Below are 26,686 nucleotides of genomic sequence, written 5' to 3' on the forward strand. Positions count from 1 at the left end.
TTTGTAAAATAAATTAAATTTAAAAACCAAAGAAATGATTTAATTCTTTATTTTATTTTGTTTTATTAAAATCAAAATAACAACAAAAACAAAAATAACTAATAAAAAAATATTAAAAGTATTCAGCAGTGTTTTGTGAATCTTGTAATGAGCCTTAGTTAAGTTGATGTCACAGAAGTTTCTGAATCATTTAGATTGTTCAACAAACTGATTCACTCAGGTAAAGATGGTGAGCTGGAGCAATGGTACCCTTGGAGTTCAGTTTAAGTTTTCAGACAAATATTCCCTCGATCAGTTGCAGCTTCTGCTTTTAAATAAATGATTTAGCTGCAAATGTTTAGCTACAGGTAGCAAAGTCCAAAAGTGACACCAGCCAAACATGCAAAAAATGCAAGATGGTGGTGCGCACAGATACAGCGGCTCTATGCTCTCCACTTACCCAATTTCACTGTGCAAGAAACTGCACAATGACAATAAAAAGCTCTAAGTCTAAAACAGTTTCCTGTCCAGTAAAATCGGGCAATTATTCGCTCCAGAGTTTTATCCTACTCCAGGTGAGCAGCCATCGACTTGTAATGAGCCAGCTAAAACAATAATTTCTCAGTGGCTCTTCTGGCACCAACAAGTGGGTGTATTCTTCCATCGTGCAAGTGTCACGACACACTGAACATGGTCTGAACATGGATTTTCCCTCAATATTTCTTTTTCACCAGTACTATGGGGTATTTGTGAATATCCATGACTGACCCGGCCAGGTGGCCAGCTGGTCTTTGGACAGGGTCACGGCAGTTTCAAGGTTCAACAAAATCCCTTTCACTGACAGACTGAAGGAAAGCTCCTCAAAAATGGAGGGTCTTCAAGCTCCTCAGTGGCAGGAAAAGGTTTCCCGGACCCAGTGTTGTATATTTGTTTCCCAAAAGATTGAACTAGTGGAGAGAAATCAGGTTCTGAAACCATCCAGAAGACAAAGTCTCCAACTGGTTTGTGGAAGTCCAGTTTCTCCAAATTAATCAGCGGGTGAAATGTCTCTTCATGGATGGTTTTGATTCTGTTGTTATTCACGAACAAAGCCCTCAAAGCAGCATATGAAAGAAAGTCATCTTTCATTGTTGTCTCCAGCGTGTTAAAAGAGAGATCGAGCTCAGTGATGAGTTTTGAAGCGGCTGCAGGGACTTCTCCAAGGTTTTGGCTCGAACAGTCGAAGGATGTTGTTCACAGTGGTGACACTGTTGACTGGTGATTGACAAGCACTGAGATACTAACATGACAAACACAAGAAACATCATGACTTATTCTCCTGAGTGCCTGCAAAACACAAACACAAAATCAAACTCAAAGCTTTTCTCTCAGATGCTGGTGTGGCACAATCTAATGATAAAAAAGGTCATGCTAACAGCTTTTGGAGCACAGCTGCACAAAATAACAGCTTTTGGAGCACAAAATGCATTACAGGTAAACCCAGTACCCAAACATGTTAACAAGGATAAAGAAAAAATCTGAAACAAAAGCAGGTAGTGTGGTGATTTATGTTGTGAGGATGCTTTCACTCCCATCAAAGTCACCCAGTGTTGAGAACCCAAATGAGCCCAAAAACCTCAAGTGGCTGCAACCAACAGCGAACGTCAAGAAGTGGATACTTGCATGTTGAGCCAGAAACATGCAGAAAACCCAAAAGAGGCAAGACAGCACATCTTGGTCCCACTCAGGCAGTACGAACACCTGGAAAGAGGAGCCCACAGTTCAGACCCAAGGTCACTGGTAAGGACACCAGCCAGTTATAAGTCTAGTTTTAATTTTCATTTTAGTTAGTGTTATGGCCTTTCTAAGGGTGGCCAGACCATAATATAAGGGTGATCCACCCCTGTCTGACCCCAAGCAGCACATCACACAACCAGTACAATTTTGATGGTGATTTTTTTTCACAGTGATTGAATTCTAACAAAGGAAAGGAGCGAACTATAGCTTCGGGGTGGACCCCAAAACAACAAACAAAAGGGACCGTATCTAAAGGATGTACAAAACTTATTTATGAAAAGAATAAAACCAAATGACAATGTCTTATCTCCCTAACTAAGAAAAACATGAGAAAAGGGTAATCAAATAAAAAGGCAGTCCACCCCTACATGCTCCTGTATAAAGAGACGGGTAACACAAAGCCTGCAGGTTGAGGTCCATGGCGGTGTCATCTTATATGTTGTCTCCAGGTCATTAGCCAATCTGTATGGGCTGTCCCATGGATGCACCAATCACGGAAAGGCACCTGCACACTCAGATTTACATATGAGACAACATTACGACAACAGTCGTAACATTAACTAAAAATGTTTTTCACCATCTCGTTTTAACTTCTGGTTTAGCTTCAGCTAACTAAAACTAAATGGACCTTGGAAATAATCACATCTTAATAGAGTGAACCATAGACTGTATAAAAGATAGGACCATTGCAACTTGACTGCAGCACTTCACCCTTTCACATAGTCCCAGCTCTTCTCTGTCATGTTTTATGGTGCTGCAAATGTCTTCAGTTGGTGAAAGGTCTGGGCTGCTGGTGTCTTGTTGTGCTTGCTATGCATCCCTGACTCGTTTCTTCTTTCTGCATCAAGTAAGGAATGTAGTGAAAGTTCCCAAGAGGTTAAAAACACAACTGAAAAAAGGCCATCAGACCTGAGTTGGGACACTTGGATTATGGAGCTTCTGGACCAAGAGAGTGGATGGGAGCATGTGTTTAACAAGTAAGAGTATAACGTCCCCCAAAATGTCCCTAACTAAGAAAAACATGAGAAAAGGGTAATCAAATAAAAAGGCAGTCCACCCCTACATGCTCCTGTATAAAGAAACAGGTAACACAAAGCCTGCAGGTTGAGGTCCATGGCGGTGTCATCTTATATGTTGTCTCCAGGTCAAGGAGACAACATATAACATGGATAGACAGACAGATTTCAAAATAGCCAGCTGGAATGTTAAGGGGTTGAATAACGGGATTAAGAGGAAGAAAATATTAACATATCTAAAGTTATTGTAACCCACCTAAAATTTGCCTCATGAAAATGAACTGCTGTTCCCAAAGAATGTCAGTAGGTGGCACTATGAGATTGTTTAGTGCTTGTGAACTTGAGTTGAGAACTGTAGAGAAGGAGAATAGCGCTAAGGCTACGTATGCTGGTCGGAGCTACTCACCGAGTTTTTCTTTAATCCTTGTTCAAGAAAAAGGTTGTGTGTGAAGACACAAATTGGATTTTACTTTTCCGCTTGTTGATGCTGATGTACCTCTGTTTTTGTGTTTTTTGTTCATTTCCGGTGAGTTGACTAACTGCGCTAGCATAGCAAGCTAATCGTCAGCTAATCATTAGCTTAGTATAATGTAAATTTCATGTGTTCCTTTTAAGTGCTGTATTATCTTTTTATTTCTTCACTTGTGAATGTTTTAAACCAATCGGAAATATTTCTTTGGAAGCTAGTAGGTAAGTTTTATTTATTGTAATGAGATGATAAATATGAGCAGTCTTTGGCTAAATAGTACTGCGACCATGTTTTGTACTTTCCTCGTGCATCAGTAATGTACATTCTCTCAATTCATTGGATTGATGTGACTGCTGTTCACAAAATATGAGATTTGAGTTAAATTTGTATGATGTGGAAATTGTTTTAAGGTTCTTTGATTAATTTTATTATTGATTGCATTAAGTCGTTATATACAAAGAGTGAGAGACATTTGGTCACTAGTGTTGATTAAGTTGTTATATGATATTCATGTAAAATATGTTCACTGCCCTGTGCAGGTTGGTTTTTTTGTTGGAGTCTAAAGTTGCGAGCCAGGATTCCGGATCCCCAGCTGCGATGCAGGAAAGATTTCCAGCCTACTTAAAGTGACAACTGCGTGACTTCTTGACAGATAAGCTTATGAGATCTCAGAACAATACACTACCCGGGTAGTACTACTAACATTAACACTATACTCACACACCTGAACTGAAAAGACTGAAAAGAACTCTGAACACTGAACTCTGAACTCTAAAACTGAATACACAGACTGACAAATATGGACAATTGGAACTGTTGTGAACTGTTGAATGACTGTTTTTGGTTTGTTTTGAATAAATGTTGACTGTTCTTTGAGCTGTGTGTCATTCGCGCCTTAGTCGATTCCTAGACACCATAAGCCTAAGATCCTAACTTTCTCTACATTCAGTAGTGGTAAAGTATCGTGTGTTACATTATCAAGAGTTGATATAGCCTTTATTCAAGAAATGCACACGTGTAAGTCAGAAGCCTTAAAACTTAAATGTTCCTGGGTAGGTAAAGTCTTTTCCAGTCCTGGAACTGGTAAAAGTAGGGGAGTGTCGGTTCTGATTCATAAAGCAGTTAGCTTTACTGAAACAAAAGTAATAACAGATAAGGAAGGTAGATTTATATTGGTTTATGGACAACTACTGGACACACCAATAATTTTATGTAATATCTATGCACCTAATGCGGACATACTCACCTTTTTTCATAACCTGTCACAGTATCTTTTGGAATTAGAAGGTGCACAAATAGTGGTAGGAGGAGATTTTAATCAAATACTGGATCAAGACCTAGATAGATCGCTTCCTAGGACAGGCACAGAGAGTAAATCTGTAGTTGCCATAAGGCAGATGACCTCAGGTTTAGGTCTGAATGATATTTGGCGGACAATGCATCCAGAAGGCAGGGAATATTCCTTTTACTCTCCGCCTCATAATGTTTATACTAGAATCGACTACTTTCTTATTTCTGAAGCCTTAGTGAATAACTCTATAGATTCAAGTATTGGTAACTAAGCTGTAGTGCCTCTTCACCTCACTGTGCAATACCTTTTGTGCAATACTTTTGTAAATAGTCAACGGTGCAATAGACTCAATACTTGAAATGTGCAATTCTTGAAATGTGCAATTCACTTGTATTTTTATTTTTATTCCTATTTATTCTATTTATCCCCTTCGTATATTTTATTTATATTGTCTCTGTATTTATATATATATATATGTGTGTGTGTGTGTGTGTGTGTGTGTATTATATATATATATATATATATATATAAAATATTCTGTAACTCTGTAACTTCTGTCGGTGCTGTGCTTTTTTGGAAATCGAATTTCCCAGAGGAACCCACCCGAGGGATTAATAAAGTTCTATCTAATCTAATCTAATCTAATATAGTATTCTCGGACCATGTGCCAATTTTTCTATGTCTTGAAAATATTTTACAGATTCCTCAAAGCCGCAGATAGCAATGAACTGGTCTGCATTGGTGCATCATATCTTTATTCTCTTCCCCCTCCTGCCCCCCCCCCCCCCTCTTTCTTAAATAGATAACTATCATATCTGATATCATATCTCACAGTACAATAATATTGAATGGGTTGCATTGTTGTATTTTGTCATGTTTCTCAGGTCTTTGTCTGAATTTCTACGAACATTATTGCTAAGGATTGTCTTATTGCATTGGAGTCACACTGGGTTAAATATGTACACTTGGGTTTTAAGGGGTATTTATTATTTTCTTCTTTTTTTTGGGTTGTATGGAAGCCCCAAACGCAATTTCATTGTTCTTGACAATGACAATAAATAAATAAATACTAATACTAAATACTAAATGTGTCCTTAATTAAAGACTCTGGGTTTATTAAATTGATAAGCGATGAAATACAATTTTACAAACAGACAAATAATCGAGAGGACACTACATTGGCTACTTGGTGGGATGCTGTTAGGGAAAATATTCTAAAACACTTCTTCAGTAAAGACTCAGAGAAGAGAAACACACAGAACTTCTTGCTAGCAAGGGCAGCCTCCAGACTGAGACTCGCGCTGAGCTTTGCCCTTGTCTTTATTTTATACTTCAGTGTGTGTGTGTGTGTTACTGCTTGTCAAAGGGTCATATACATAAAAGCACAAAAGGTACATCCTTGGTCACAAAGAGGGTAGTCTCCCCCACCCTAGATGGTTCACCCTAGATAACACGGTGGGGAAGTCCAGCAGTTCATCTAAACAAAAGGCACTTAGACTAAAACAGACATAGCTATGTTAAAACAATAAAACAAGGTGCAACCTCTCATGCTCCCAGGACGTGGGGGTGCATTCCTGGGGTGCACACCAAGCCTGCAGCCTGTTAGAGATCACACATCCTGTCACTACACAATTAATTATATGCCTCTAAGCATACATGGTTAAATATTTCCTAATACAAATAACTACAAGCAGTATTCTACCATATGCAAACTTATATCACTAAAAGATTATACTGACTACTAAATACAATTTTCCATTGACAGATGCTATGAAGGCATACTTAAGGCGGAGGACAATTTCTTACGCTTCCTTTAAAAAGAAGGCAGCTAACAAGAATATCATTACGTTAGAAGCCAAATTAAAGGCACTTGAGGCAGTACATTCCCATACAAAAGACAGAGTTACGTTGAATAAAATTGTTAAAGTTAAATATAAGTTGAATGTACTGTACAACAGAAAGGCAGAATACGCTTTATTTCGCATTAATCAAGCATATTGGGAAATGGGAGAAAAGCCGAGTCGTTTATTAGCATACCGTCTTAAACAGAAAGACAGTATGAACCATATCCCAGGCATACGACAATCAGATGGGGTTATTTTAACTTCTTTTAGACATATAAATGATGGATTCAGGGCCTTTTACAATAATCTTTATTCTACACAAGGGAGTTTAGATGAACAGAAATTCGAAGCATTCTTTACTGATTTAAACCTGCCACAGCTTTCTACTACTGACCAGCAGATTATAGATGCTCCAATTACAGTGGAGGAGATTACCCGTGCAATTAACAGTATGCCACTTAATAAAGCTCCAGGATTAGATGGGTTACCATTGGATTTCTATAGAGCATTTGAGGATATGTTAAGTCCCCTGTTGCTCGATGTTTATAATGAGGCGTTCAAAGTAGGCTCATTACCTCAGTCAATGCACTCTGGACTTATAACATTTATTCTTAAAACTGGGAAAGACCCTTTAGACCCAAGTGGTTACCGCCCCATATCTTTGCTGAATTCTGACCAAAAAATCTTGGCAAAGGTCTTAGCGGGTCGATTAAAAGTAGTAATGGCGAAAATAATTCATGCAGACCAATCTGGTTTTGTTCCAAACCGCTATGGTTCAGATAATATTAGGCGGTTGGTTAATTTGCAAAATTATGTATATGATTCAGTATATCCAACAGTGGCCCTATCGCTGGATGCTGCACAAGCTTTTGATTGTGTTGAGTGGGATTATCTGTTTAAGACATTAGAAAAGTTTGGTTTTGGTGACAATTTTATTAGGTGGATAAAGATATTATATGATTCGCCTTCAGCGCGAGTATTGACGAATGGGCTCATATCAGACCTATTTCTTTTACTGAGATCCACAAAAATGGGTTGTCCCCTTAGCCCCGGTCTTTTTGTAATTGCTATAGAGCCTTTGGCACAAAAACTGAGAAATAATGTAAATATATTTGAAATTTCGATGGGTAATAGTCAACATAAGCTTCTATTATATACAGATGATGTGTTGTTACTTATGACCCAGCCTGGGAAGTCAATTCCAGCCCTATTAGAATGTATAGAAAGCTTTACGCTGCTTTCAGGGTATCGCGTCAACTGGGATAAATCAGAGGCAATGCCTATGTCAGGACACTGCCCCCATACTTTATTTAAACAGTTGGGAGTGTCATGGTTCTGGGTCAGTTTCGACCCAGTATTTTGAGTTTTGATTGATTAGTTTATTTTTGAATGTTTGTTGTGGTTTTGGGCGCTATGAGTATTATTATTATTATTATTATTATTAGAATTCTATGTTTCTGTTTATTCATGTTTAAGGATTTGTTCTCGGTTGTATCTCACGTTTAGTTTAGTTCAGGTTCCATGTGTCATTCTGTCTGTCTCTCAGTGTCAGGTCTGCGTCTTGGTGTAGTGTTCTCGTTTCCTGTTTTATTGTGAAGGTCTGCGTCCCATGTGAGTGTGTTCAGTTTTACCTCTGTTTCGTCTTGTTGATTATTCCCAGATGTGTCCACCACCTGTGTGTAATTCCCCTGTGTTTCTCTGTGTGTATTTAAGTCGTGTCCTCTGTCATTGTAGTTGCTGGTCCGTCTGTGTTTTCCACCATGTTTCATCCGTGTGTTCCCTGCCGTCACCATCTTGTACCGTCGTCCACCTTGCTTCATGTTTGAGTTCCGGTTCGTATTCAGTAGTTTAGTTGTCTCCAGTCTAGTTTAGTTTGTGCTCCATTTGCTGTTTGTCTATATTTATTTCGTGTCCAATAAACCACCTTCACTCCTCCACTACTGCCTGCGATTGATCCTCATTTATTATTTTTATACGGCTTATCTCACTCGCCGTGACAGTACGCACCAGCCAGCTATGGATCCAGCGGCATTCAGTCCACCCAGGGAGCTTCGGGAGGCCGTTATCGACTCTGCTTCTAGATTAATTAACCAGTGGTTAGAGCATGAGGGAGACGCCTCTCTTTACACTGTGGAAGCCAACCTACAACACCTTATTTCCGGTTATCCCTGGCTATTGGACTCTCTGCATCCGCTCGTGCAGAGTTTCGTTCTCCACGAGCTTCACCTACACCCCCCCACCGCTACCGCAATTTTTTGTGTTTCTACTGAGGATAACAATGATTTCTCACCCATGGCCATAGCTTCTAAGACTGCCTGTTCTGAACCCTCGTTCCATGTTTATGACCGTGTCCGCTCCATTGTCCCATCCTCACTTCCATCCCAGTCAAATGCCAGGCCTGTAATGCTGCCCTCAGTTCAGTCAGCAGCCGCGCTGCCCTCAGTTCAGTCAGCAGCCGCGCTGCCCTCAGTTCAGTCACCCACTCCACCACTTATTACAACTCCACTACAGTCGTCTCCGCTACCTGTAGGTCACTCTGTAGCCGCTTCGCTGCCTATTGCTCTGTCGCCACCAGTTCAGCTGTCTGTCCGCTCGTTTACTCAGCCACCATCCTCACTATCTCATTCAAAGCAGGGAACACACTTCACCACAATATCTGCTGGTTCTCTTAAGCTGGCCATGTCAGAGACAGTTGCTCCCTCTAGGGCCTCCCCAGAGGCTGGGTGTCAGTCACCAGCCAACTCTGGACCCCTAGAGGTCAAGACGCCAGCGCCAGCAGCCTCACCGGAGAACTCACCAGAACAGTCTCAGCTCTCAGCACCCCCTGAGAGTTCAAGTGAGTTCACCCGTCCGCCTCCGTCCTCTGCTGAGTGTATTGGGGAACACTTTCAGCCCTCTGAGGACTGCATCCCACTGTTGCTGCCTGAGTCTAGCCACTGTGCTGCTCAGTCCCAGCCAGTGTCCACACTGGCAGAGGTCTCCGTGCCTGCTGCTTCAGTGTCTGTTTCCACTGGAGGGCCAGAGGGGCCCGTCCAGTCTCAAGCCATGTTAGCTGGGGGTTCAGGTGAACCCAGCCAGCATCCTGCCTCGTCGGCTGGAGGGCCTGAGGAGCCCAGCCAGCCTCAAGTGTCGTCAGCTGGGGGTTCGGGAGAACCCAGCCAGCCTCAACTGTCGTCAGCTGGGGGGCCCGAGTTGCCCGTCCAGCCTCAAGCCAAGTCAGATGGTGGGTCTGAGGAGCCCACCCAGCACCATGCCTCGTCTGCTGGGGGTCCTGGAGGACCCAGCAAGCACATCCTCACGTCTGCTGACGGTCCGGGGAAGTTTGTTTAGCCACCACCTGCTGAATCATCCCCTGTGGCTTCTACACCGTTGCCTGCATCCACATCACCTCCTGCAGCATCACTGCCTGCAGCATCACCACTGTCTGGTTCCGCAGCCGTCCCGCTGCCGTGCCTTCATCCACGCCTGGTCCAGCCTCCGTGCCTTCATCTGGTCCGGCTCCGCCTTCGTCTGGCCCTGCCTCGTCTTCGTTTGGTCCGGCTTCAGCTCCGCCTTCATCTGGTCCGGCTTCAGCTCCGCCTTCGTCTGGTCCTGCCTCGTCTTCGTCTGGTCCTGCCTCGTCTGGTCCTGCGGTTGCCACACCGCCATCAGAGCCAGCTCGACCCGTTCTGCCTCGCCTCTGCCGGCCGTTTTCCGGGCCTCTAAGTTGGCATCATGGCCTTCGGGGACGGCCTCCGGAAAGAGTTCGTCGCCGCCGCTGGCATCGCGGCCGACCTCCGGACCTGCTCAGTGGCCGCCACTGCCTTCCAAGTGGTCGGCCTCCAGAACTGTTTGCCCATCACCGCCGTTGCCGTGTGCACGGTCGGCCTCCAGAACTGTTTGCCCGTCGCCGCCGTTGCCGTGTGCACGGCCGGCCTCCAGAACTGTCTTGGTCCTTGTGTTGTCGACCCCCTGAACTTTTCTTAGACTCTTGTTGAGCTCTAGTTTGGTTTTGTTTTTGATCTGTTTTCGTGGACTGTTTTCTTGTGTTTTTGGACTGGTTTTGGCCTTCATCTGGTCCGGCTCCGCCTTCGTCTGGCCCTGCCTCGTCTTCGTTTGGTCCGGCTTCACCTCCGCCTTCATCTGGTTGGGCTTCAGCCCCTTGTTTTTGGTTTCATACCCTCCTTCCTTGACCCCCTCCACCCACCCTGGTCTGGTGCTCTGTTTTGTTGCTGTCTTTTTGTTTGGGGCTGTCGGGGGCCAGCCCTTGGAGGTGGGGGGGGGGGGGGGGGGGGGGGGGGGGTACTGTCATGGTTCTGGGTCAGTTTCGACCCAGTATTTTGAGTTTTGATTGATTAGTTTATTTTTGAATGTTTGTTGTGGTTTTGGGCGTTATGATTATTATTATTATTATTATTATTATTATTATTCCATCCATCCATCCATCCATTCGCTTCCGCTTGTCCTTTTCAGGGTCGCGGGGGGCGCTGGAGCCTATCCCAGCTGTCATAGGGCGAGAGGCGGGGTACACCCTGGACAGGTCGCCAGTCTGTCGCAGGGCCAACACACAGGGACAGACAACCATTCGCACTCACATTCATACCTAGTGACAATTTGGATTATCCAATTAACCTATCCCCACAAGCTGCATGTCTTTGGACGGTGGGAGGAAGCCGGAGTACCCGGAGAGAACCCACGCAAACACGGGGAGAACATGCAAACTCCACACAGAAAGACCCCGGCCTGATGTTGGAATTGAACTCAGGACCTTCTTGCTGTGCGGCAACAGTGCTAACCACCGTGCCACCGTGCTGCCCTATTATTATTATTAGTGTGAATGCTTGAAAAGCATTCACAGTATTGTTCTTCTAATCTTTATTATTATTATATTTTATTATTTTTCCGTACGTTTTTTGAAAGCCTACTCCTTCAAAACCGTTCAACTTAGAAAAACCATTCAAACATCGTTAGATTCCTATTCTTTTGGACAACACTGCTTCTATTTTTCATATTTTTAACATTTATATTTTTAATTTTATTCAACTTTATTCAACAAAAATTTATAATGTATTTCAATGGGGAGACCCTTCAAATCCTCATTCAACTTACTCATTTTTAAACTCTTACTACTTCCACATACATTGACATAGAGCCACCATTCAAACTTTAAAACGAAGACAAGACATTCAACTATTCAACTTGTATTTATCTTTTCAATATCTATTATACTTTTTCTTCAGTTCCAGTTTAAGTTTCATGATGTTTTTTCACCCGTTTCAGAGTTTATAATGGGTGTGTATGGGACGGAATGTTGGGGCTAGAGTGAGACAGCTCAACTGCTAGAGTGAGAGGAGCAAAAAAATTAATCTTAAAATCTTTTTTAAAACTGCTGCTGTGTCCACAGCGTTTGCTCTACAGGTATGATTTTACCCTCAAAACGTAGCCATGGCTGTCCTCTTTCATCCAATGTGTTTACTATTGTACTAGGTGTTATGGTTCTTTCATAAATGTCACCAATGCACAGCCTCCTCCCTCCAACTCTTCCATAGACTCTAATGTTAAAATGGCTCAGAAGGTTCGTTTGAAAATCAGAAGAGCATGGTGTCTTTACACTGTCACCACGTCCATATAATAAACTCCACAGGCATGAAAACTGAGAATTAGGTAGACTAGACATGGCTGTCGCTCACGGTGAAAGAATTTTGTCAATACGACATGTACTTTTCATTTGGGAAGAATTTGTTTGGGCCTGACTTTTCTGTTCATTTTAAGCAGCAAAAGTGAGGTGCATGTCTGTGTACGTGTGTATGGAGCCATTGGGTGCAGTCACTATAGCAACCAGGCTCACACCTGCCTGCTTAACGAGCTCTGCCTGCCACTGTGCCAAGATTCATCTTAAGCACTTCTCTTTCAACTGCTGCTGTGTCCACAGTGTTACAGCCATCATTTTACCCTCAAATTGTCGCCATTATTGTTCTCTTTCCAACACCGTGTCTTTCAAAGCTCAGGCATTTAAACTTTTTAAACTGTGTGGATCAAAGTGGAGGGATCACATTTGAGTCATTCAGTGATTCAAAGAATATGACCTTTTGATATTCATTCAGATGTTTTCTGACTCTAAATGTTCTTTTCTCATTTCTTAGGGTTTTCTAATTTACATTTAAAACATTTTCAGTTTTTTTCCAACTCCTTCTTCTGTGTAACCTTCAGCTTTTAGCAGTTCAGCACCTTTGTTTTCAGGTTAAATTCGTTTTTTTTTTTTTGTTTTTTTTTTATCTCATTCAATATTTTTAACTCAAAATTCAGCAATTAATTCATTTCAGTGCATACATTCAGATTCAAGCATTCACACTGCAGTTTCTTCAGAAAATGCACTTTCTAGTTATTATTAGTGTGAATGCTTGAAAAGCATTCACAGTATTGTTCTTCTAATCTTTATTATTATTATTCTATTTTATTATTATTATCTATTCCGTACGTTTTTTGTAATCCTATAACTTCAAAACCGTTCAACTTAGAAAAACCATTCAAACACCGTTAGATTCCTATTCTTTTGGACAACACTGCTTCTATTTTTCATATTTTTAACATTTATATTTTTAATTTTATTCAACTTTATTCAACAAAAATTTATAATGTATTTCAATGGGGAGACCCTTCAAATCCTCATTCAACTTACTCATTTTTAAACTCTTACTACTTCCACATACATTGACATAGAGCCACCATTCAAACTTTAAAACGAAGACAAGACATTCAACTATTCAACTTGTATTTATCTTTTCAATATCTATTATACTTTTTCTTCAGTTCCAGTTTAAGTTTCATGATGTTTTTTCACCCGTTTCAGAGTTTATAATGGGTGTGTATGGGACGGAATGTTGGGGCTAGAGTGAGACAGCTCAACTGCTAGAGTGAGAGGAGCAAAAAAATTAATCTTAAAATCTTTTTTAAAACTGCTGCTGTGTCCACAGCGTTTGCTCTACAGGTATGATTTTACCCTCAAAACGTAGCCATGGCTGTCCTCTTTCATCCAATGTGTTTACTATTGTACTAGGTGTTATGGTTCTTTCATAAATGTCACCAATGCACAGCCTCCTCCCTCCAACTCTTCCATAGACTCTAATGTTAAAATGGCTCAGAAGGTTCGTTTGAAAATCAGAAGAGCATGGTGTCTTTACACTGTCACCACGTCCATATAATAAACTCCACAGGCATGAAAACTGAGAATTAGGTAGACTAGACATGGCTGTCGCTCACGGTGAAAGAATTTTGTCAATACGACATGTACTTTTCATTTGGGAAGAATTTGTTTGGGCCTGACTTTTCTGTTCATTTTAAGCAGCAAAAGTGAGGCGCATGTCTGTGTACGTGTGTATGGAGCCATTGGGTGCGGTCACTATAGCAACCAGGCTCACACCTGCCTGCTTAACGAGCTCTGCCTGCCACTGTACCAAGATCCATCTTAAGCACTTCTCTTTCAACTGCTGCTGTGTCCACAGTGTTACAGCCATCATTTTACCCTCAAATTGTCGCCATTATTGTTCTCTTTCCAACACCGTATCTTTCAAAGCTCAGGCATTTAAACTTTTTAAACTGTGTGGATCAAAGTGGAGGGATCACATTTTAGTCATTCAGTGATTCAAAGAATATGACCTTTTGATATTCATTCAGATGTTTTCTGACTCTAAATGTTCTTTTCTCATTTCTTAGGGTTTTCTAATTTACATTTAAAACATTTTCAGTTTTTTTCCAACTCCTTCTTCTGTGTAACCTTCAGCTTTTAGCAGTTCAGCACCTTTGTTTTCAGGTTAAATTCGTTTTTTTTTTGTTGTTGTTTTTTAATCTCATTCAATATTTTTAACTCAAAATTCAGCAATTAATTCATTTCAGTGCATACATTCAGATTCAAGCATTCACACTGCAGTTTCTTCAGAAAATGCACTTTCTAGTTATTATTAGTGTGAATGCTTGAAAAGCATTCACAGTATTGTTATTCGAATCTTTATTATTATTCTATTTTATTATTATCTATTCCGTACGTTTTTTGAAAGCCTACTCCTTCAAAACCGTTCAACTTAGAAAAACCATTCAAACATCGTTAGATTCCTATTATTTTGGACAACATTGCTTCTATTTTTCTCATTTTTAACATTTATATTTTTAATTTTATTCAACTTTATTCAACAAAAATTTCCCATGTATTTCAATGGGGAGACCCTTCAAATTCTCATTCAACTTACTCATTTTTAAACTCTTACTACTTCAACATACGTTCACATAGAGCCACCATTCAAACTTTAAAACGAAGACAAGACATTCAACTATTCAACTTGTATTTATCTTTTCAATATCTATTATACTTTTTCTTCAGTTCCAGTTTAAGTTTCATGATGTTTTTTCACCCGTTTCAGAGTTTATAATGGGTGTGTATGGGACGGAATGTTGGGGCTAGAGTGAGGCAGCTCAACTGCTAGAGTGAGAGGAGCAAAAAAATTAATCTTAAAATCTTTTTTAAAACTGCTGCTGTGTCCGCAGCGTTTGCTCTACAGGTATGATTTTACCCTCAAAACGTAGCCATGGCTGTCCTCTTTCATCCAATGTGTTTACTATTGTACTAGGTGTTATGGTTCTTTCATAAATGTCACCAATGCACAGCCTCCTCCCTCCAACTCTTCCATAGACTCTAATGTTAAAATGGCTCAGAAGGTTCGTTTGAAAATCAGAAGAGCATGGTGTCTTTCCACTGTCACCACGTCCATATAATAAACTCCACAGGCATGAAAACTGAGAATTCAGTAGACTAGAAGCTGCTGTCGCTCACGGTGAAAGAATTTTGTCAATACGACTTTTACTTTTCATTTGGGAACGATTTGTTTCGGCCTGACTTTTCTGTTCATTTTAAGCAGCAAAAGTGAGGCGCATGTCTGTGTACGTGTGTATGGAGCCATTGGGTGCGGTCACTATAGCAACCAGGCTCACACCTGCCTGCTTAACGAGCTCTGCCTGCCACTGTACCAAGATTCATCTTAAACACTTCTCTTTCAACTGCTGCTGTGTCCACAGTGTTACAGCCATCATTTTACCCTCAAATTGTCGCCATTATTGTTCTCTTTCCAACACCGTATCTTTCAAAGCTCAGGCATTTAAACTTTTTAAACTGTGTGGATCAAAGTGGAGGGATCACATTTGAGTCATTCAGTGATTCAAAGAATATGACCTTTTAATATTCATTCAGATGTTTTCTGACTCTAAATGTTCTTTTCTCATTTCTTAGGGTTTTCTAATTTACATTTAAAACATTTTCAGTTTTTTTCCAACTCCTTCTTCTGTGTAACCTTCAGCTTTTAGCAGTTCAGCACCTTTGTTTTCAGGTTAAATTCGTTTTTTTTTTTTGTTTTTTTTTAATCTCATTCAATATTTTTAACTCAAAATTCAGCAATTAATTCATTTCAGTGCATACATTCAGATTCAAGCATTCACACTGCAGTTTCTTCAGAAAATGCACTTTCTAGTTATTATTAGAATTCTATGTTTCTGTTTATTCATGTTTAAGGATTTGTTCTCGGTTGTATCTCACGTTTAGTTTAGTTCAGGTTCCATGTGTCATTCTGTCTGTCTCTCAGTGTCAGGTCTGCGTCTTGGTGTAGTGTTCTCGTTTCCTGTTTTATTGTGAAGGTCTGCGTCCCATGTGAGTGTGTTCAGTTTTACCTCTGTCTAGTCTTGTTGATTATTCCCAGCTTTGTCCACCACCTGTGTGTAATTCCCCTGTGTTTCTCTGTGTGTATTTAAGTCGTGTCCTCTGTCATTGTAGTTGCTGGTCTGTCTGTGTTTTCCACCATGTTTCATCCGTGTGTTCCCTGCCGTCACCATCTTGTACCGTCGTCCACCTTGCTTCATGTTTGAGTTCCGGTTCGTATTCAGTAGTTTAGTTGTCTCCAGTCTAGTTTAGTTTGTGCTCCATTTGCTGTTTGTCTATATTTATTTCGTGTCCAATAAACCACCTTCACTCCTCCACTACTGCCTGCGATTGGATCCTCATTTATTATTTTTATACGGCTTATCTCACTCGCCGTGACAGGGAGTTTCTGTGGTCCGTGAATGGTTTGAGGTATTTGGGGATACAAATTACCTCGGATTACACTAAGATGGTTCGAGCAAATATGGAGCCAATGTTTGAAAGGATAAAAATGGAATTTGGTAGATGGTCCAGAGTGTGTCTCACAATATGGGGTAAAATTAGTTGTATTAAGATGATGACTGCACCCATGATCTTTTATATTTTATCTAATATTCCATTACACATTCCAGATAAGTATTTCAAAGATCTAGACTTTTTAATGCGGCAGTTTCTTTGGGATAGCTCACCACATCGTTTAAGTATTAAGAAACTTCAAGCGAGTGCAAAACAAGGAGGTTTTTCATTGCCTAATTTCCAATGGTATTATTGGGTGATGAACGTGAAACAACTTAGAGCTTGGTTACCTACTGCACCAGTTAAACCCATCTGGTCCCATATAGAGACGGAAGTTAATGGCGGTATTTCTCCTTGGAGGGAGCTGTTTGATACCAGTCATAAAACTACCCATCCTATAATTGCAAAGATACTGTGGTTTAAATTACATAGGGCAGGTCGCTGGGACTTTATTAAATCACCTTCGGCAACCTTATGGAGTAATAAAATAATTTTAATTGGAGGGACATCGGTTGACTGGTTACAGTGCCGTAAAGCAGGCATCCTTAATGTATCAGATTTATTTGACTGTGGGACTAAATGTTTTTTAAGCTTTGATAAAATTGTGGAGTTATATAAGTTGCAGCGTAATCAATTCTGGAGATATGTCCAAATACATAGTTCATTATCGAAGTGGCTGGGAACCCCTTTGAGTTGTCCTGTGGGCAGCCCTGTGGAAGTCCTGCTCTCAAGATCATCCTTGGGTAAAGGCATTACCTCTAAGATTTATCACTTATTGCAAGAACGGTCAGCTGACCCTCTCCTTAAAGTTAAGGGCTACTGGGCCCAGGGCATGGCATTGGACATATCTTCAGTTGAATGGGATTCATGTTTTCAAAATATTAATACTATGTATAAAGAAACAGGCAGTAGATTGATTCAATTTAAGATAATCCATAGGTGGCATCGAACACCGCAACAATTGTATAAATGGAACCTGGCCTCTACGGACGAATGTTGGAGATGTGATGGTCAAAATGCTTTGATTTTACATATCTTATGGAGCTGTTCGGCACTTCGGGATTGGTGGGAAAATATAATGGAGGTAATTTTCAGTGTTTTAAAAAGGAGATTTGTTATCTCACCAAAACAGTCCATACTTGGTATAACCACAGAAATTTCTGATGTACAGGGAGTGCAGAATTATTAGGCAAATGAGTATTTTGTCCACATCATCCTCTTCATGCATGTTGTCTTACTCCAAGCTGTATAGGCTCGAAAGCCTACTACCAATTAAGCATATTAGGTGATGTGCATCTCTGTAATGAGAAGGGGTGTGGTCTAATGACATCAACACCCTATATCAGGTGTGCATAATTATTAGGCAACGTCCTTTCCTTTGGCAAAATGGGTCAAAAGAAGAACTTGACAGGCTCAGAAAAGTCAAAAATAGTGAGATATCTTGCAGAGGGATGCAGCAGTCTCAAAATTGCAAAGCTTCTGAAGCGTGATCATCGAACAATCAAGCGTTTCATTCAAAATAGTCAACAGGGTCGCAAGAAGCGTGTGGAAAAACCAAGGCGCAAAATAACTGCCCATGAACTGAGAAAAGTCAAGCGTGCAGCTGCCAAGATGCCACTTGCCACCAGTTTGGCCATATTTCAGAGCTGCAACATCACTGGAGTGCCCAAAAGCACAAGGTGTGCAATACTCAGAGACATGGCCAAGGTAAGAAAGGCTGAAAGACGACCACCACTGAACAAGACACACAAGCTGAAACGTCAAGACTGGGCCAAGAAACATCTCAAGATTGATTTTTCTAAGGTTTTATGGACTGATGACATGAGAGTGAGTCTTGATGGGCCAGATGGATGGGCCCGTGGCTGGATTGGTAAAGGGCAGAGAGCTCAATCCGACTCAGATGCCAGCAAGGTGGAGGTGGAGTACTGGTTTGGGCTGGTATCATCAAAGATGAGCTTGTGGGGCCTTTTTGGGTTGAGGATGGAGTCAAGCTCAACTCCCAGTCCTACTGCCAGTTTCTGGAAGACACCTTCTTCTGCATCCTTCAAGAAAAACATGATTTCCATGCAGGACAATGCTCCATCACACGCGTCCAAGTACTCCACAGCGTGGCTGGCAAGAAAGGGTATAAAAGAAGAAAAACTAATGACATGGCCACCTTGTTCACCTGATCTGAACCCCATTGAGAACCTGTGGTCCATCATCAAATGTGAGATTTACAAGGAGGGAAAACAGTACACCTCTCTGAACAGTGTCTGGGAGGCTGTGGTTGCTGCTGCACGCAATGTTGATGGTGAACAGATCAAAACACTGACAGAATCCATGGATGGCAGGCTTTTGAGTGTCCTTGCAAAGAAAGGTGGCTATATTGGTCACTGATTTGTTGTTGTTTTGTTTTTGAATGTCAGAAATGTATATTTGTGAATGTGGAGATGTTATATTGGTTTCACTGGTAAAAATAAATAATTGAAATGGGTATATATTTGTTTTTTGTTAAGTTGCCTAATAATTATGCACAGTAATAGTCACCTGCACACACAGATATCCCCCTAAAATAGCTCAAACTAAAAACAAAAACTACTTCCAAAAACATTCAGCTTTGATATTAATGAGTTTTTTGGGTTCATTGAGAACATGGTTGTTGTTCAATAATAAAATTATTCCTCAGAAATACAACTTGCCTAATAATTCTGCACTCCCTGTAGATTTTTCCAGTTATACAAAAAGATGGATTATTTTGGCTCTTACTACGGCCAAACGGGTCCTGCTAAGACATTGGCGGAAAAAGAACCCCCCCTCCCTATGAAGAGTGGCTAAAGACAATGGCTAAGTTGGCGTCTTACGAAAAAGTGACTTATGGTTTATTAGACAAATTGCATCAATATGATTGTATTTGGTCCCCCTTTACAAGCTGGCTTTCTGTAACTTGAAGAACAGAGGAGTAATGACAGAGTGGTGGTGTGGGAATTGGTGTGCGAAGAAAGAATAGGATAACTTCCCTTTGTTTTGTTTTTTGTTGTTGTTGTGTTTTGTTTTTGTTTGTTTGTTTTTTAAACTATTTATTTATGTAGTTATCCTTAAGCTCTGTTATTGAAGTTTAAAATGAAATAAATAAAAATTGTTGATGATAAAAAAAAGTTTAAACTTCAAAGCTCATGCATGCATGCACATCCAGTGCTCAGTGTCTAATTGTGTGTTTGTGTTTTTATCTTTTTGCAGTAGCGCAGTGAAACATTTGGGCGGTGGATAAATAATGGAAAATAAAATTCAGACTACAGACGGCTTCAGGTGAGTACACGTGGTGCACAAGGACCAAAGCTCACCTTCTCAACCTGGACAAAATGAATTATTTTACACTGATACTGTAAACTTTTGTTTGTGTGTCAGGTTTCCATACATCGGAAGCAGCTGCTGCATCTGTAATTCTGTCCGTCCCGAGGAGAGTCCACACTCTACATCCTTGGCTCACCTATAATGACGCACAGGTGCTGCACACAACTAGATCTGCAGCTTGTGAGGAACAGCAGCACTCAGCCTACATCCTGTTTTACAAGATTAACGTAAGAAGACACAGCATCTCATCCTGAAGTGAGAGAATGGCACGCCAGCTGCAGCCTAATCCAGTCTCTCTTCTTTTCTTTTTTCGGTGCCCAGACACCCTTCAGTTTCATCATGTCATCCCTAACAATACAATGTAGAGTTGGATGGAGGATGAAGACAGCAGAGAGCAAAAGAAACAGGTAAGAGCAGACAGGTAGTCAGAGTTAACAAAAACTTTTAAAGCCAGTGTAGCTTCTGTTTTGAACACATTTATTGATGACAATTTTACATAAATAAGCAGTGTGTTATACTGTTATCAGATGTGGAGTCTCACGAACCACTTTAATAGTGACTTGTGTCTCAAATACTGTTTATTTGTCTTAGTTACAGATAGTGAAATAAAAATGGAACGAGAAGCGTAGGATTTTGAATTGATACCATTGGTGCATCTACTAAAGTTCTGGGGTCAGTTTGAATATCAGTGACCTTGACCTTGAGTTCAAGTTTTCTGAAAATCTTGTGAATGCTACAACTCTGTGACGAGAAGTAAGTCTCCTAGGTCTTTAAATTTGTATATAGGTGAATCTAGTAGGAAGCTGAAGGGTTGCACTGCGGGCCATCTGTAGAGGTGTAGAGTCAACAACCTGTCTGTGAACGTGGACAAAACAAAAGAGATTGTTGACTTCAGGAGAGCACAGTGGGATCACTGCCCACTTAACATGAATGGATCCTCTGTGGAGGTCGTCAAGAGCACCAGATTTCTTGGTGTCCACCTGGCGGAGAACCTCTCCTGCTCCCTCAACACCAGCTCCATAACCAAGAAGGCCCAGCAGCGTCTCTACTTCAAGCAGAAGCTGAGGAAAGCCCATCTCCCACCATCCATTCTCACCACCTTTTACAGTGGGACTAACAAGAGCATCCTAAGTAGCTGCATCACTGTCTGGTATGGTAACTGCAGCGTATTAGATCGCAGTACCCTACAACGGATTGTGAGAGCAGCTGAGAAGATCATTGGAGTCCCTCTCCCCTCCTTATAACACCCGCTTGCTGGAGGACCCCACACAGCCTTCAAACACACTCTTCACCCTGCTGCCTTCTGGAAAAAGGTCCCAGAACATCCGGGCCCTCGCTACCAAACTACGGAAAAGTTTCTTCCCACAAGCCGTCAGACCCCTGAACACTCAGTGACTGCACTGGCACACGCACACCTTCACACATGTCACTACCAAGCACTTATCTGCAGTATCTCACACTCATACACATACATACAGACACCAAGTTACTTTTGCACAATACTCAGCATTTTGCACATTTCCATTGTCTTGTGTCTGTATCGTCCTGTTCTGTCTAGTTTTGCACTGTTTTGTCTTGTTTATTTTTGCAATTTATGCACACTGCACTTTATGTAGTCCTGGGTTTGTCCGTATATGTCATATATAGCACCAGGGTCTCGGAGGAACGCGGTCTCATTTCACTCTGTACAGTACCTCTGCACGTGGTTAAAATGACAATAAAAGCCACTTGACTTGACCTGTATTTTGTAGCAGTTGCTTGGAGACGAGCACCATACAGTTCAAATGAGCATACATTCCAAAATATGCAAATGAGCCCCATACATCATAATGCTGATGTTTGCTGTTCAGGGTATGAACGTTCTATGCTGAAAGTTTATAAATATACAACCTTTGACTGCTTGTTTTCAGTTGAACTTTTGCAAAGCTGAGGAGATTTTGGCTGCGATCACATCAAGTCCAAAGATGTTTAAACTTCTTTTTCACAGAAAGGTAAGTTTGAAGAGACTCGCAGCACATTTCTCTGAATGTTTTCTTATGGTAAATAAGCATTTTTGAAACTTTTAAGGAAGCTTCTTGAATGATTTCTGTAAAAACTGAATTTTGAATCCAAATGAAGGATATTGTATTTTCTTACCATATACTTTGTTTTATGCCATTACTGATGTTGCTTTTCTTGTTTCTAAACAGAAATCACACAAACAAAACGTGGCAGAGAAGGAAATTCCTTCTACGTCTCATCAGAGGTAAAGAAATGCGCCGCTCTTTAATGCTGCTGGAGATATTTATAGCAGTGGTTTAGTTGGAGCTCTTGTTGGAGTGTAAATGTTAGTTGGAGTGTAAATGTACAAAATACATGATTTTGTTCCATTACAGTTATTAATTTTTATCTGCAATCTCCAGCATGTACTCCTTGTTAAAAATTTCCACTTTGAAAAATAACATTTACACTTTTGTCCTCATCAGCATCCCGGATGCTTGTGTTGCTGAAAATGGTCAAAAGAAGAAGAGAAAATGGAGACACCTCTGCTGTTCCTCGGTTTGCTTTTACATGAAACATATGAAATGCACATTCTCTTTAAATTGCACTTGTTAATTTAAAGTGACTTTACTTTTTTAATAAACTTATGTTTGTTCGTCCTCTGCAGCAAACTGACAGCGATGCAGAGGCAGAGAGCAACACTGTGAAGACACAAAAAAAGTGTCGCTGGTTTCTTTTTAAATTCTGGAAGGTATGTTTTATGGAAAGAGTCACTGTCATCAAGCATTTACTCATCACAGTTAAATGCGAAGAATTAAGAGCAATTTAGCACATCCATGTCCTCAAATTAGGTTCAAAGATGTTTAAAGTTTTTTTTTTCACAGAAAGGTAAGTTTGAAGAGACTTGCAGGATGTTTCTCTAAATATTTTTTATGGTAAATAAGCATTTTTGAATCTTTTAATGAAGTTTGATGGATGATTTCTGTAAAAACTGAATTTTGATCAGAACCAAATGAAGGATTTTGTATTTCATAGGACAAACTTTAAAACTCAATTTAAAGCATGAATAAATTGTTTTTAATTTATTTAAAGATATTCCTATATATCTGCTTCATGAGCTGACAGCTCACTGAAGTGATAAATAATATGAAATAATACCAAATTTTCTAACTGGACACTTTTCATGGAGAGACTCCCTTGGTATGTTTGTTTTATGCCATTACTGATGTTGGTTTTCTTGTTTCTAAACAGAAATTACACAAACAAAACGTGGCAGAGAAGGAAATTCCTTCTACGTCTCATCAGAGGTAAAGAAATGCGCCGCTCTTTAATGCTGCTGGAGATATTTATAGCAGTGGTTTAGTTGGAGCTGTTTTATTTCCCTTTTATTGGCATTTTTCTTCCACCTTGTGTATTTACATCTTTTTTACTACTTTTGGACGTCCTCCAAAATGTTTCAACTTCAAAGCTCATGCATACATGCGCATACACTGCTCAGAATCTTGACATCTTTCCTAATTTTGTGTTTGTGTTTTTACCTTTTTGGAGCAGTGTAGCATGCGGTGGGAAAAAAATAGAAAGTCAAACTGGGACTATAGACTGCTTCGGGTGAGTACACGTGGTGCACAAAGACTCACTTTGTCAAAGTGGAGAAAATGAATTATTTTACACTGATACTGTAAACGTTGCGCGTGTGTGTCAGGTTTCCAAACATCGGAAACACCTGCTACATGAACTCCTGCCTGCAGAGCCTCCTCAACATTGAGGAGTTCATAAGAGACATCAGGCGTCAGGGGGTTTTGTGGAGCACAGATCCAGAAGCTCAGCTCTTAAGGTGCGCTACGTCAACCTTCTACTTTCTTCAAAAACCTGAAGAACAAAGAGATCTAACAGCAGAAATGTCTGTTTACCCTTCCTTTCTACAGAAGGCTTATTGATGTCAGGGACTGTCACGAGTCAACAGATTATGGCCTTAAAGATCACCACCTAAGAGCTTTTAAGAAGGCATTCAGCAGTCAAGCTCCTGAATACACCGGCAGTGCACAGAAAGTGCGTCAGCTATTTGGACATTTCGTTTTTTGCTTTACCTTCTGATTTTGATGTACTGTTTTAAATCTCTCTGCTTTTCTTTCAGGACGCTCATGAATTCCTAACATTATTCCTCGATGAGGTCAAAAGGCTCACACCTCACCTGGAGAGGAACGCAGCTCTCCTGGGCCAAAGTTATAGCTGCCCAGTAGAAGACCATCACATTTTTAAAATGGAAAACATGAGGACATGCAAGAGGTAAGCCTGTCTTTCAGAAACGCAGAGCTGGTTGCAATATTTTCATATATCTCTTTTCCACGTACCTGATCTTTACTTTAACTACGTTACTCCTGAAATGTGTAGCTGCGGTCACCAATCATCACAGCAAGAGGAATTCACCAGCTTGTCTCTAGACCTTGTTCCAGAGGGGTCTATTATAAACATGTTAGAGACATACTTGAAGGTAAGATCACAAATTCCAATAGAGTTGTCGTATCAGCGATCTTAACACACCTTTTTTGTTAGTGTTTGTGTGCATGTGTGTGTGCATATGTTGAGATTTCTTTCTACCATAAAGCCTGTCTTCTCTGTGCTGTTGTTCAGGAACAAGAAATAGAATTTCGCTGTGATTGTGGAGGGACGGCCTCAGAACTGAAGTCGTCTTTTGATACACTGCCAAGGTGAGTAAGGTCACATCAGAATTGATCGACTGACCAGGTTTCCAAACTGTGGCGCATCAAATATCAGAGTTCTTCGAGACAATACTTGAGCAGTCGTTTTCTCCCATCTTCTGTTTGTGTTTGACACTCATTCTTCTTATTTTCTACCTTGTTTGTGTTTTTTTTCTTTTCTGCCAGAGTTCTGATCTTGCATCTGAAGAGGTTTGGCTTTACACAAACCTACAAGATTAAGAAGGTGGATGACCCCGTCAGGCTGCAGAGGGACTTGGTGGTGCCATCCAATCAGGTAAAAACAGACTGCAGAACGTCTCAGGCTACGTCCACACTAGCCCGGATAGATTTGAAAACTCCGTGTCCACACTGGCGTTTTCAGTCATTTTCAAATAGTTGTGCGTCTGCATTGAAACGGCCGAAAACGCTTACGTTCCAGTCCTGCGCATGCGCAAAAGTGAGTGAGAATTACAGAATTTGAAGAAAAGCTATCCGGAGCATGTACAAACTGATATTAATCTTTTTTAGGGCTGTCAAAGTTGAGAGCAATCAAAACAACTGCTGTCTAATGCACTCGGCTTATCTTTGTTTAATTGCTCACATGACTGCATCACATGACCAAAATGCGTCATCGTTTTAGAAAGTCTGCGTTTTCGAGTGTCCACACTGCGATGGGACAACTCCGTTTTGAAATGTATGCGTTTTCGAGAGCGTTTTCAAGATGCTGTGTTTTTCCTTGAGGAAAACGCCGTCTCGGTGTGGACGGGAGGTCAAAGCGGAGAGAAAACGATGCGTTTTCAAACGAAAACGCATTAGTGTGGACGTAGCCTCAGCAAATCAGCTTAATTATGGCACTGATGTGAGACTTTATGAAACTAACACTCTTTGGATTTGTTCCTTCTCAGGGTGGTGGCTGTTATAGTCTTTGCAGCATCATCAGTCATTATGGAGGCACAGAGTCAGGTAAAACAACAGACTTGTGACAAACAGAAAATGAAACTTGCTACTTTTCAGTGAAGGACTCACACACAAAAGCTTTTGATGTTCTAAGAAGCACTAAGTCAAAATCACTGTTTGCTTGAATCAGTTGACTTCCAGAAGTTGGATTCATTTGTCTTAATGTGATTTCAGGACACTACATCTGTAGTTCTGTCCATCCTGAGGAGAGTCAGCACTCTACATCAGATCGCTGGCTCACCTATAATGACGCACAGGTGCTCCACACAACTGGATCTGCAGTTTGTGAGGAACAGCAGCAGTCGGCCTACATCCTGTTTTACAAGAGAAACGTAAGAAGACACAGCATCTCATCCTGAAGTGAGAGAATTTTTAAATGTCCTGTTACCTTGTTAACCAGTTTTGTCTTCATTCTCAGTTCTGAAACAGGAAATGGAAGGAAGGAAGGAAGTTAAGGTCATCATCATGCTGAGAAGGAAAAGCAGTCGTCCCAGCCCACCATCGCACACTGGAGGACAAGTATAGGTAAGTATTGCCCTCAGGAGGGAGGGTCCTGCCAGAGAGCCTGGTCCTCCCAAGATTTCTTCCTCCAGGAGGGAGTTTTTTCTTGCCACCGTCGCCCCACATTCACTGGTCTCATCAGCAGGGACATTTTTAACCTCCTAAGACCTGAACTTTCATGGCATGCATTTTTAATTTCTCTGTGCCATTTAGGTTGATTGGGACCCGATGAAGGTAAAAACCAAGACATCAGATTCAGACTATCTTTTTTTTGTTTCTCAAAAGAATGAGATCCACATATGAGGACATTCATTTTAAATTTCGATTGAACAGTGGCAGTGTCATGTCCTCCCTCATAAGTGGATATCAGGTTTTTGAAGAGCAAAATTTTGTATTTTGGTCTAGACAACCCAAAATGTTATGTCTACATATGTGGACACCAGGTCCTAGGAGGTTAAAACAAAATCTACTAGAGATCGTCCTTTTCTGGACCAGTGTTTGGCTTGCTCTCTGGGAACAACAAATTAGTGCTGTCAGCGTTAACGTCATTAGGTAAAATGACGTTAACACTGACAGCACTAATTTGTTGTTATTATTATTAATATTATTATTAATTTATTTGTAAAATAAATTAAATTAAAAAAAACCAAAGAAATGATTTAATTCT

At 40.7% G+C, this 26,686-nt stretch overlaps 1 long non-coding RNA gene across 3 annotated transcripts; it reads left to right on the top strand.

Moving 5' to 3' along the window:
• The first annotated feature begins 1,893 nt into the window (after positions 1-1,893).
• On the top strand, positions 1,894-26,667 carry LOC106675867 (ubiquitin carboxyl-terminal hydrolase 37). 3 transcript variants are annotated; one of them, XR_013095385.1, is made up of 20 exons: positions 1,894-2,732; positions 3,780-3,929; positions 19,769-19,837; positions 19,937-20,109; positions 20,204-20,289; positions 21,793-21,873; positions 22,072-22,127; positions 22,348-22,420; positions 22,530-22,613; positions 23,114-23,169; positions 23,414-23,470; positions 23,565-23,696; positions 23,788-23,911; positions 23,997-24,148; positions 24,254-24,353; positions 24,494-24,570; positions 24,748-24,856; positions 25,467-25,524; positions 25,693-25,850; positions 25,937-26,667. It is a non-coding gene; the product is annotated as a ubiquitin carboxyl-terminal hydrolase 37 (long non-coding RNA). The 3 variants fall into 3 exon arrangements; XR_013095384.1 differs by lacking the exon at positions 1,894-2,732 and adding an exon at positions 2,839-3,297; XR_013095386.1 differs by lacking the exon at positions 1,894-2,732 and adding an exon at positions 3,332-3,461.
• Positions 26,668-26,686: the final 19 nt, after the last annotated feature.

The sequence above is a fragment of the Maylandia zebra genome, linkage group LG22 (genome assembly GCF_041146795.1).
Source record: "Maylandia zebra isolate NMK-2024a linkage group LG22, Mzebra_GT3a, whole genome shotgun sequence".
Taxonomy (NCBI): domain Eukaryota; kingdom Metazoa; phylum Chordata; class Actinopteri; order Cichliformes; family Cichlidae; genus Maylandia; species Maylandia zebra.